Source organism: Condylura cristata, unplaced genomic scaffold (genome assembly GCF_000260355.1).
Source record: "Condylura cristata isolate star-nosed mole 26May11 unplaced genomic scaffold, ConCri1.0 scaffold00018, whole genome shotgun sequence".
Classification (NCBI taxonomy): Eukaryota; Metazoa; Chordata; class Mammalia; order Eulipotyphla; family Talpidae; genus Condylura; species Condylura cristata.
Window position 1 is genome coordinate 2,536,648 of NW_004567119.1, and position 10,779 is coordinate 2,547,426.

The window sequence follows — 10,779 nt, forward strand, 5'->3', positions numbered from 1 at the left end:
TATATATATATATTTCATATATATGAAACATCTGGTTGCTTTTTGCTTGAGGTCAGCACCTCCAAACACTGTACACTATGTTTTAAATTTCCTGGTGAGATAAATTGAAAATAAATACCAGAAAGTACACAGACCTCACTGTTTTCTCCAATGTTCTAGCAACCCGCTACCTGCCCCAAGCAATAGACACCTTGATCTCGTCTCTGCTGCTTCAATTTTCCCCACATTATCACTAGATGTGACCAGTTCACCCTCAGGGCAAGAGCACACAGACAATAGAATTCTCTCGTGCTGGGCTTGTAGCCTTCCTGCGAGAGGCGAGAGTGCAATTTAAGTCACTACCTCTTCCTTGGAGGAATCAATAATGGCAGCGCAGAGAGGGCATCTGCCCGGCACGGAGGGGCCCACAGCTCTGGAGTGAAGCGGTCAGGCGTAGCCCCTCAGCCCCTGTTTCCGCCACTGCCTCCCTCTTCTTTGTGAGTCAGAATATTTCTTGCTTGTAAAAAATGAAAACTGTCACTGGGCAGGGCCACCAGCTGAGGACAGGTCTTTTACCTGGATGCTAACCTGGGGTGAGCGGAGGAAGAGGCATGCTCGGGCTCAGCAGGTGGGTGGGACAGGGGATGGGGGAACTCTTCTTGTACACACTTGTGCAACAGGCCTGATAAGTCAATGTGGATTTCAGGTGAAGACAGCGATGAGGACAAGTCTAGTGATGGGTTGAATGGGATCCTGTCCTCGCTTGGACGCGTGTGGGGGAGGAGGACAGTTAGCTAAACAGCTGACTTCTGGGGCCTCCCTGGTGGCACAACGCTTTCGGACGCAGCGCTGCAAGCCAGCTGCACCCGCTAGGTACGAGTTCGATCATCAGCCCCGGAGGTGACCACATGGCGCAGCAGACCTCTCTGGTCTCCCCGCTGCTCCCGCAGTAGCGTACTTCAGTCCATCTGCCTGTCCTGCTCCCCACTCTGTCTCTGGTGAATCCTCTCACCCACCACACCCCCGGCCTATACCCCCTTTCTTCATAAATAAATAAATTAAAAAAAAAAGCTGACTTCTACATTATTGGCCAGTTATCTTCCTCCCTAAGTTGCTGCCTACCCAAGTCACTTCTGAAAGGATGCTTCTGAGTTGTAAGCCCTGAGACAATTTTCCATTTGGTTCCGTCTGCGTATTTAAGCTTGATTTTAAAATAAGAGCTTTAAACGATTTCTTTGGGGTGGTTCTTGTTTTCTCTTTGTACAGTTTCAAATGTTAAAGTTGTTTTTTCATCCCCCACTGACTTCCCATATTTGACCATACTCGTCAGCCACACGGCCAGCATCTGTTAAGAACTGCATTTTGATGCCACATGTAAATGAGATGCTGATGTTTCTTAAAAATGAGCATAGTCCTGACTCAGTGCTGTGGTCATACAATAAAACCAGGGTTATTTTAAGCAGGACACAATTCATTTGGTGGATTTGAATGAGAACCCAAGATCCCTTGTGAACACAGACAGTCTATTTTGCTAAGCCCAGAATTATTTTCCTGTTCTGAGGTCTGATGTTTCTCCTTACACAGAAAGGTGATTCCTCTTCACAAGCTTTTCCTGTCCTTAGAACAAGGCTCTTTGCTCAAATTCTCCCTCCCTGCTTTGTGAGGAGGCACGTTGTGTACATTTGAGAGTAACATCGACCTTTTCTCACAGAGGACACTCCTACCCCTCCAATTAAATTCATTACCACCCTCTGCCTTCCTCTGACTCCTGGTTTTTGAAATCTTTCCACCCTCTAATTGGACACCATGTCTTTCTGTTTAAGAACGTGTCTGAAGCAGTGATCCACATTAACTTTTCAGCAGGCTTGTGACTTCCAGTCTTTAAATTTTCTACTTGGGGGGAAGAAAGCCACAGAGTAATAAGCTTGACTAGAAATAATTTCCAATTAGGCAGAACGTCCTGATTTTTCAAGGGATCTGAGTCATGTGTTTCACAGAATATCCAGGGATGTAATTGAACAAAATGTTATAGTGCTCACCCTTAAGCTTGTGACTGTATTGTTGCAACAAAAAATACCCTACAATGAAGTGGTACAAATACAAAAGAATTTCCTGTGTCCCACCCATGGTGGCAGCCGGTCAAGGTTCAACGCATCCAGGGGTCATGCAGGAACCCTGACTCCTTCCACATTGTTGCTCTGCCTCCCAGGTGTTATCCATTGAAACTCAGCTCCCACCACAGTGCTCACAGCCAGCTCACAGGGAAGCAAGTGACCAGCGAGCAACAAGTGTTCCCAGAGAATATACAACACTGGCTTTTCCTCTTCATCTGCTGTGATTAACACTACACCCCTAACTAACTATAGAGACTCTGGGCACAGTTCCTGACGTCACAGCCTCCACCCAACTGAAAAACAAAAGTGGGTTGGGTCCTGAAGGAAACTGTTGGATTCCTGGTCTCTGTTCATAATCTCATGCAATCTCTGATCATGGGTTTTAGACCAAGTTTCTAGAAAATTGAAAAATAAGCTATCTTCTTAATCTAGGTGACTTAGTCTGCTGGGCTGCTGAAACAAAGCACGGCAGGCTATCAACAGCATCCTTCAATTTCTCACAGTTCTGGAGTTGGGAATTCCAAGATCTAGGCAACAGCATATTCAATGGAGCTGATGAGGTCTGTTCCTGGTTCCCAGGTGATGGCCTTTTCACTGTAACCTTGCGTGGGGGCAGAGGTGATGAGGCTTGTGTCTCTCAGGAGGGCTCATCCTTATGACTCTTCACTTTTCAAAGGCCCCACCTCCTAATGCCATCACCATAGGTTTTGACACATTAATGTATGGGGGTGGGGGAGAACAAATACTGGGTCCACAATAATAAAGCAAGATATTTGATTAGGTCTTTTCCATAGTCGTTTCCAAACAGAAAATACATGTCTTTAGATGTTAGTAAATTCAAAACTAACAGCGATAACTCTGAAATAAAGTTTAATTCCTATTCAAGTTTATAACTAAAATGTGATTGGGCAATTGGTGGAGGTACAAAACACATTCTTGATTAATTTTTAAGTAGTATTTGTGCTTGCTACAGTCATCATTGCACTCTCATTCTTTCTATTACTAGGGATTTTTGGTAGGAAGACAGTATATGGAAAACATTCACTATTTTCTGTGCTTATCTATCTTCAAATAACAGCAGAATTTGTAATTTACAAATAAAAATGGGTTTGTTGCAAATTCTAACAATACATCAAAAGATCGGAGAATGTATTATGATTAAGCCTATCCTCACAGCAAAGCCATAAGTGGGAGTGAGTTGAATGCATTGTTTACTTCAGTGACACTATATATTAATATTTAAATTAAAAAGTTAAAGAATGAAAAGAAAATGTACATAAGAGTAGAGTTCAACCAAAGTTACCTGTTAAGTAACTGTACAGACTTGTGTTTCCTTCTCAGATTCTCAAAGCACAGAAGCCGCCTTCCCTGACCTAATATCACAGCACTAGGCAGGTAATGGGGACTGAATGCATTTGTTTCCACAAGAAAATGGCCCAATGTTTTTCCCTCAACCGCATCAAACTCATCAGGAGGTGAAGCGATGGCATCATGCTGTGACGATATATTTTAGAGGTAGGCTAGGTATGAAATTAGAATTACAGAATTTCTTTAAATGCCGTCCTTCATTTTTCAGTATACACAAAGGCATGCTACCTAAAAAGTTATACTCTCTTGGGAATATTATTTGGCAGTGATTATTGACTTAATGTTCTAGTTTAACAAGTTCAAGAGAAATACAATGCTATGTGAGAAAGGAGATGGTTCAAGAGGTAAGAACAAAGTCTGAGGAGAATGGGGGTAGCATCCTTGCTAAATTTAGACCCAAAAAGTAATTGTTTATTCTACTGTGATTTTCCTATTTTATAATACTCATTGATGTTCACACACTAGATTTTTATGATTATTATGAATATTATTGAATTATTACCATTGTTCCAAGTTACCAAGAAGATTTCTCATCTATGTACATACCTACATCCACACCAAGGATAAAATGAGTTATCTGGTAAAAAGCAATGGTTATTCTGCGCCCTCCCTGCTGGCACAGCGGGTGAAAGTGCAGCACTAAGCGCCTAGAGCCACTTCCACATGCCTTCGATCCCCGCCTGCCCTGGAGGTGACCCACAGGGCGTGGCAGACCTCTCCTGACCCGCCCGCTGCTCCCCTCAGCAATGTCAGTCCGCCTGTTCTGTTCCCCGCTCTGTCTCTGGTGAAGCCTCTCATTGCCCCTATGCCTATAGCCTATACCCCAGATCTGTATGAATAAATAAATCTTAAAAAAAAAAAGTTATTCTAAAAAAAAAAAGTTATTCTAATAATGCATGCCAACTTCATTAGAAGAAAATATGTATGTAAAAACTGCAAGTATTTTTAATAAGACAAAATGTGACTGCCTGTCATCCTATTTATCATCAATCTCCAAATCACAGCATTACTTATGGAAAAATACAGAAATAACTTCATCGTTAACTTGAAAATACTAAGAAAACTGAGGCCCATCTTCCTTAGAACAGGGCCTTCATATTCAATAAGTTCTCAATAAGTACAATTTACCATTATCGATATTATTGTAATAACACCATCTCCACACACGATAAACTAAGTTGCTTTCCGCTGTACCTAACTCTTGAGTCTACTCCAAATCTATTAGACTTTTCTATTTGCTTTACTTATTCTTGGCAATCAGAATGTGTGTTTCATGATGATTTAAAAAAAAAAAATGACAATTTCTGTGAAACTGCTTGGCAAAGTCCATGAAGTGCAGTAATGATGGTAACTTCATAAAGTTCTTTCATTATAATTAACTTTCAACTCAGAAATGCTTTAAAGACAGCTTTTTAGAAAGAAATCTTGACGCATGGCAAACTTACAATATAGTTTTCTGTGCTCATCAAATACAAACTGAGATTATCACAATGGTAGTTTTGAAATACAGTACACCTGTGTGAAGCACTATTATGATACCTATATCCAATTTGCATAACACCAATCATTAGCATTCAATGGCACATCTTTACTTTAAATTAAAATAATGTTTCCCTAACTTCAAAATAAGTAAGATTGTGATTAAACTTGAATTTCCTGATCCGTAGAGTCCTTTTTATTCTTTTCAAAGTCACTAATGCACGTAATTACTTCACATGTTCAGTGTTAGTCATCTGATCCTAGAAGGAGACTTTTAAGTGAAAGATTGTTCAGAAATGCTGCACTTTCCATAAAGAGGTGAGATCATGAGGTGGTAAAGGAAATTCAGTTTCCTCTTCCAATTTAACGTTCACAATTTTAATGGCATCAAAGCCATGCTGTCCCTTGACCACGCCTCTCCTCCCCATGTCTCTTTGGTGACTGTGTTTCTATTCAAATGCTGCTGAACTTTTGCCAATTTCATCATAAATTCCACCCATATGGCCACAGGATAGCACAAAAGACTCAAGAACACCTTGAAAGACCACAGCAAAACATTGTAATCATTAGATTATAAAAGCATCACCCTTCAGTTCAAAGATGTGGATATTGATACAATGTGTCTTGCTTAAAGATACTGACTTTTAAGCAAATTCAAAAGGCAAGTCCTAATCAAAATATGAACATATAATCTATAAGAAGCACTTGGATCAGAGCAAACTTTGGAAAAGATAAGGAAGACAGACACTCGGCCATGCATGGAAACTCTCCTGGTCGCACCCAGTCACACCTGGCAGGTGGATCCCCCTGGCTCGACCCACCAGCCCTGAGCTGTATTCCCATCGACCCTGCTGAGCATGGATGAATGAGATGTTCTATTTGCAGATAACTTCCAGTGACATTCCGCAATCATTGGACGCCAAGACAGAGGTCCATGAGTTCCCTGGCCTCACAGAGGGAGGCTTGTTCTCTCTGGTGCTGAGATCAGGGTGGACCTCCCTGAGCAGGTGAAGCTTGGGGTGGGTTTGAAGTGAGTGAGGCAGAAGTGTGGTAGGACAGCCGAGGTGAGGAGAGCCTATCGCATCCAAGGAGCTGCCCTGCAGACCCCACTGAAAAATTCCTCCCTGTAATTAGTGGGGAGTGAAACTCAAAGTGTTTAAGGAGGTGGGTCAAAAGACTTTCACTAATAATGCTATATGTTTTAAGCTTCAATTTCAATAACTATGAATGCATATATTTATGTTTACAGAGAAAAAAACCTATTAATAGTATTTTGTTATTTGATCCCATAAAATAAATAAGCAATGGTGACAAATTAAATAAATTGGCACATTATAAGAAGGGAGAGGAATCCATGAGGGGCATGAGGGTGAGTCTAGACAATAAAGACAAAGCCACCTGTCGCGGGCTAACATTTTTAAAAAAATATTATTCTCTGCTGGTAACATGCATTACCAGGGTGATTTCATTGTCTGTCTAACACTGCCTGTTTCTTGATCACATCGACATCTAGATAAAAGCAGGCACACTGTCGAATGCTTTATATTTAATAGTGTCTTTGTTTCACCCATGGAACCTGTTTCCATTTAGTTTGATTTCTCGTGTATTTCGTAGAACCAGTAGGGTCTCTGCATAAAGCAGACCGCTTGTCTTAGGACTCACCTTTCTCCTCCATGCACAGACGAATATCCTGGCCCATCTTCGTCATTGCTTCAGGCACTTGACAGAGGCTGAGGTGAGACAAACATGGTTAAGGACTAAGGATTGCAGAGAGTACCTTTGGTAAGCTTTTCCTCCCTGTATTCAATATAGTAGGCATACCGTATCTGGGATGGTGGGTTGGTGGGTGGGTAGATTGATAGACAGGCCACAGTTAGAAGTCACTAATTCTCCTTTTGCTAATGTCTCTAAAAATTGCCCACATAATGAAAAGATTAAATCAACAAATCAGGCTTTAAGAATAATTATTTTTAACTGCAAATAATGACAATAAAGGTAGTCGAATAGCCACACCTCTAAGAAATGTTCCAGAATTGAATTCCAGCTTCCATGATCTTTCCATTTTTATAAAATAATCAGTTTTAGCTATACATTCCTGGCCTTAGACATGTGGATTTAGTTATTCATGTTTGCAAAGAATGAAAATTGTACTGAAAGCCAACATTTACTATCTCATTTGTGAAGCACAATAAATCTCTTACTTTTCTAACCTTCAATGACTTGTGAGAATCACTTATTATCTACATTTATAAAATCTTCAGTTGCTTTATTTTCAACCATCTGCATTTAAAATGAAAAGTCGCCCTCATAGAAAACAACTATAATAATCTGGAGAACAAATACTTTTTCTTCTCTAAGTCACTTTATGGTTCATATTTATTTCTCTTTCTTCTAGTAATGAGAGCTGGAAATTTTGGCAAACATGAAACGTGATCCTTGAAGCTCCAGGAGGGCATTTTTCCATCGAGTCACGTAAACAGAAGGTTGTGCTCTTTACCTGAGAGGTGGGACCGGCCTGGCATGTGTCAGTATTTACTTTTTAATTGTGTGAGCTCTGCTGTAAGTGCCTGCAGTAAACAGCTCTCCTGACTCCTGCTAAGTTTCCTTCAGCCATGCTTGGCTCATTATATTCCTTCCGTACATGGCTGCTAGCAGAAACAGACATAACATTTTAACATGCATTGAGCCTACTTCAAGCATTTTAATTGGTTTAAAACTGTTGGTAGCATCTTTTACTGTATTAATTTATTGCTTCAGCTTCAGTCATCTGAAACCTTTGCCAGATGGCCGTGCAACCAGTGCATACAGAACAGGAGATGGGAGGTATTTATATGATGCAAATGCCTCTTGTTCATTAAGTATTCATGAACTTTCTCTTAATAATTATATTGAAAAAGTACCATGAAGGTTGAGATTCATGCCTTGTGAAAATTAACAATCTAATTTTGCAAAATGACAGTTTTGTTTAAGAGTGATGGAAGACACAGCCTTTGGAGCAGACACCAGCAATCACAGAAACTCTATCCCTTCAATGCTTTGGTTTTGTTCAGATCCACTGAAATTCAAAAGTAGCAGCCTTCAAATAAACACTCCTATAACAATAAAATAAGGATCAGAGAGTTTGTTTATGCTGTCACGTGAAAGCATTGTGTGTTTACTCGTGTAGTTATAGAAAACACATTGCAAGGTAGTTATAGAATAACATTACATGATAGCATTGGCTTCACATTGTTGCTATCAAAAGCAGTAAGTTATTCTCAAATACAATCTGACACTCAAAAATCTCACACACACACACACACACACAGACACACATGCACACACGAAGAACACTAAAATATCCTGAAATCTATTTTCAATTCCAATCCATCAAAATTTTGTAGCTTTTGGAATCTACTGTACATAAGCAACACAAATGCAAATTATATTGGCAGCGCTTAAAGGTAGCAGACTGTGTACATCTGATACCTTTCTACTGAAAACATACCAACCTATGATCATAAAAGCAAAGCTATATTCAAAATGGTCTAGACACATATTGATTAAGCTGCACCCAGGTGGTCAGAATCAAGCTACTCCCAGCAAAAAGTGTCCATAAACACTGCAAACGCGTGCAGACCCACCAGCCCTCGCTGTCTAGCGATAGGCGTCTTTCTAATGTGGTCCATCAACTGTATACAGGGTACCGCTGTGAGGATCACTGCCCAGAGGCAGAAACTTATCCCAAGATAGTTTCTAATACCTGCATCTAAAGCCTTGCTTTGTCGGGGAGGACAAATTAATTTCTGGGGACTCAATACACAAGGACAGTTATTGAGAAGAATGGATTATTTTTATCCTAAAAAGATAACAGTTGGTTATCTGTAAATTATATTCAGATAAGAACACATATGTATTGATAAGAAATTATATTATAGGTAGAAAGAGGAAGGCAGTGGAGGACAGAGAGTCATGCATATGTGTGAGACAGGTGTTTTACAAAATTCAGAATTGCCATGGGGTCATAATTTCAAACTAAACTCGATCTTGTGAACTCTCTTGTTAGAGAGTTCACTTATTCTTGGTCAAGCATGCCATTTTTTGCAGTAAAAAGTTTGTCTGACTTTGTCTTAATACTAAAAAAGGTGTTGTCATCCTTCTTAGTAATATCGCTTGCATGTTTTAAAATCCAGAGTGACTTATAGAGCAATAAAAGAATACACACGTTCCTCTCTCTCCTTCTGCATGTGTCCACAGCACCATCCTCCACACACCAGGTGTTTCTGAAACTCTTTCATCGATTAAAATATTTGAAAATAATGTTGAAAGGCAATAAACTGTTAAGTGTATACAATCTTTGGTTTTCCCAGTAACACTCCTTGTTTTCAAGCTCCCTGTTTGTCTGGATTTTAGAAGACGCTATAGGTCTATTACGTGACGGAGAATTGCGCCTCTGTAATTTATAACACCCATATCTCATAAAATCACTTTTCTTCATTGATTGTAACCAATTCATTGATGTATGACGGGCATAAAGGACAGAAATCTGAAGTTTCCCAGGCCGCGTATATAACAACTGAATATCCGTATTCAAGCACGGCCTCAATCAAGATATAGAACATTCCCCTTATCCCAAAAGGATTCCTCCGCCATCCCCAAGCCCATCTCTCTGCAACTCAGCACAGTCAACCACTGGTTGGACAATTTTCGTCAAATCTTACTTTTACTTGTCAGAACTGAATATAGACTGGAAACATGTGGGGGGCATTGCATAGCCCGTTGGAGCCCTTTAATCTAGATGACGATGTTCCTTATGCTGATAGACTGCTCCTTTTAATGAGTAGGTGATGTTCGTTTTTGTTTTTTTTTTTGCCCCATTTGCCTGAAGACGGACAGCTTGACTTTTATCAATTTGGGGTCATTATGATAAAAGCTATTGTGAGTATGTGTCTACACATGTTTCCATTCCATTGAGTAAATACTTAGGGATGAAATGGCTGGGTCATAGCGCCTTCAACTTTGTGAGGCGATAACAGTTTTTCCCAGATTTCGCACTTACATCTTTTGAGACACTTGATATTAGTATCTTTAGTTTTAGATACTTTTGGGAGTCTGAAGTTGAATGGCATTGTGGTTCAAATTGTATTCCCATAGAGATGAATAATGTCAAATATCTCTTCACTCACTATTCATACTTTGTCTTTCTGAAGCCTTGTTGTTCAAGTAATTCTATGTGTTTATCACACTGGCATTTTATTGATAATGTCAAGCTATCCATCTCTATGTCTTATCTATCTATCCACATGCATATACACATCTAATTCTGGATACAGGACTTTATCATATATGACAAATTCTGTACTAATATTCCATTGGACATTCTTTCTTTCTTTTCTTTTTCGATATTTGCAGGCCAGTTTTTAGTTTTGAGGAGGTTTTATACATTATTTCGGTTCTCTTTGATTTTGCAAGCTTTTTTGTGCTTTGCGATACTGACTGACATTTCTTACGAGCTCCATAGTTGACAGTTAGCTATTAGGACCCAGCTGAACTTGAGTGTGTGAGTGATAACCATCGATCCAGAGGTATGGTGGGTATCCGGTTTAACCATTACTGCTAATGAAAAGTCTGACCTTTCCCTATGAGGGTAGCATAGCCCATCTGTATTTTAAAAAATAACCGTACATCTGCGCACTGGTCCCCGAAGTTTTCCTGTTCCATCAGTGTGTCTTTCATCGCTAGCTCACTGCCACTTTTATAGAATATCTGAAATCTGGTAGCAACGTCTTCCATTTTCTTCTTTTCAAAATGTTTTCAGCTGTCATTTTCATATATATTTTAGAATCAGTTTGTCAACTAC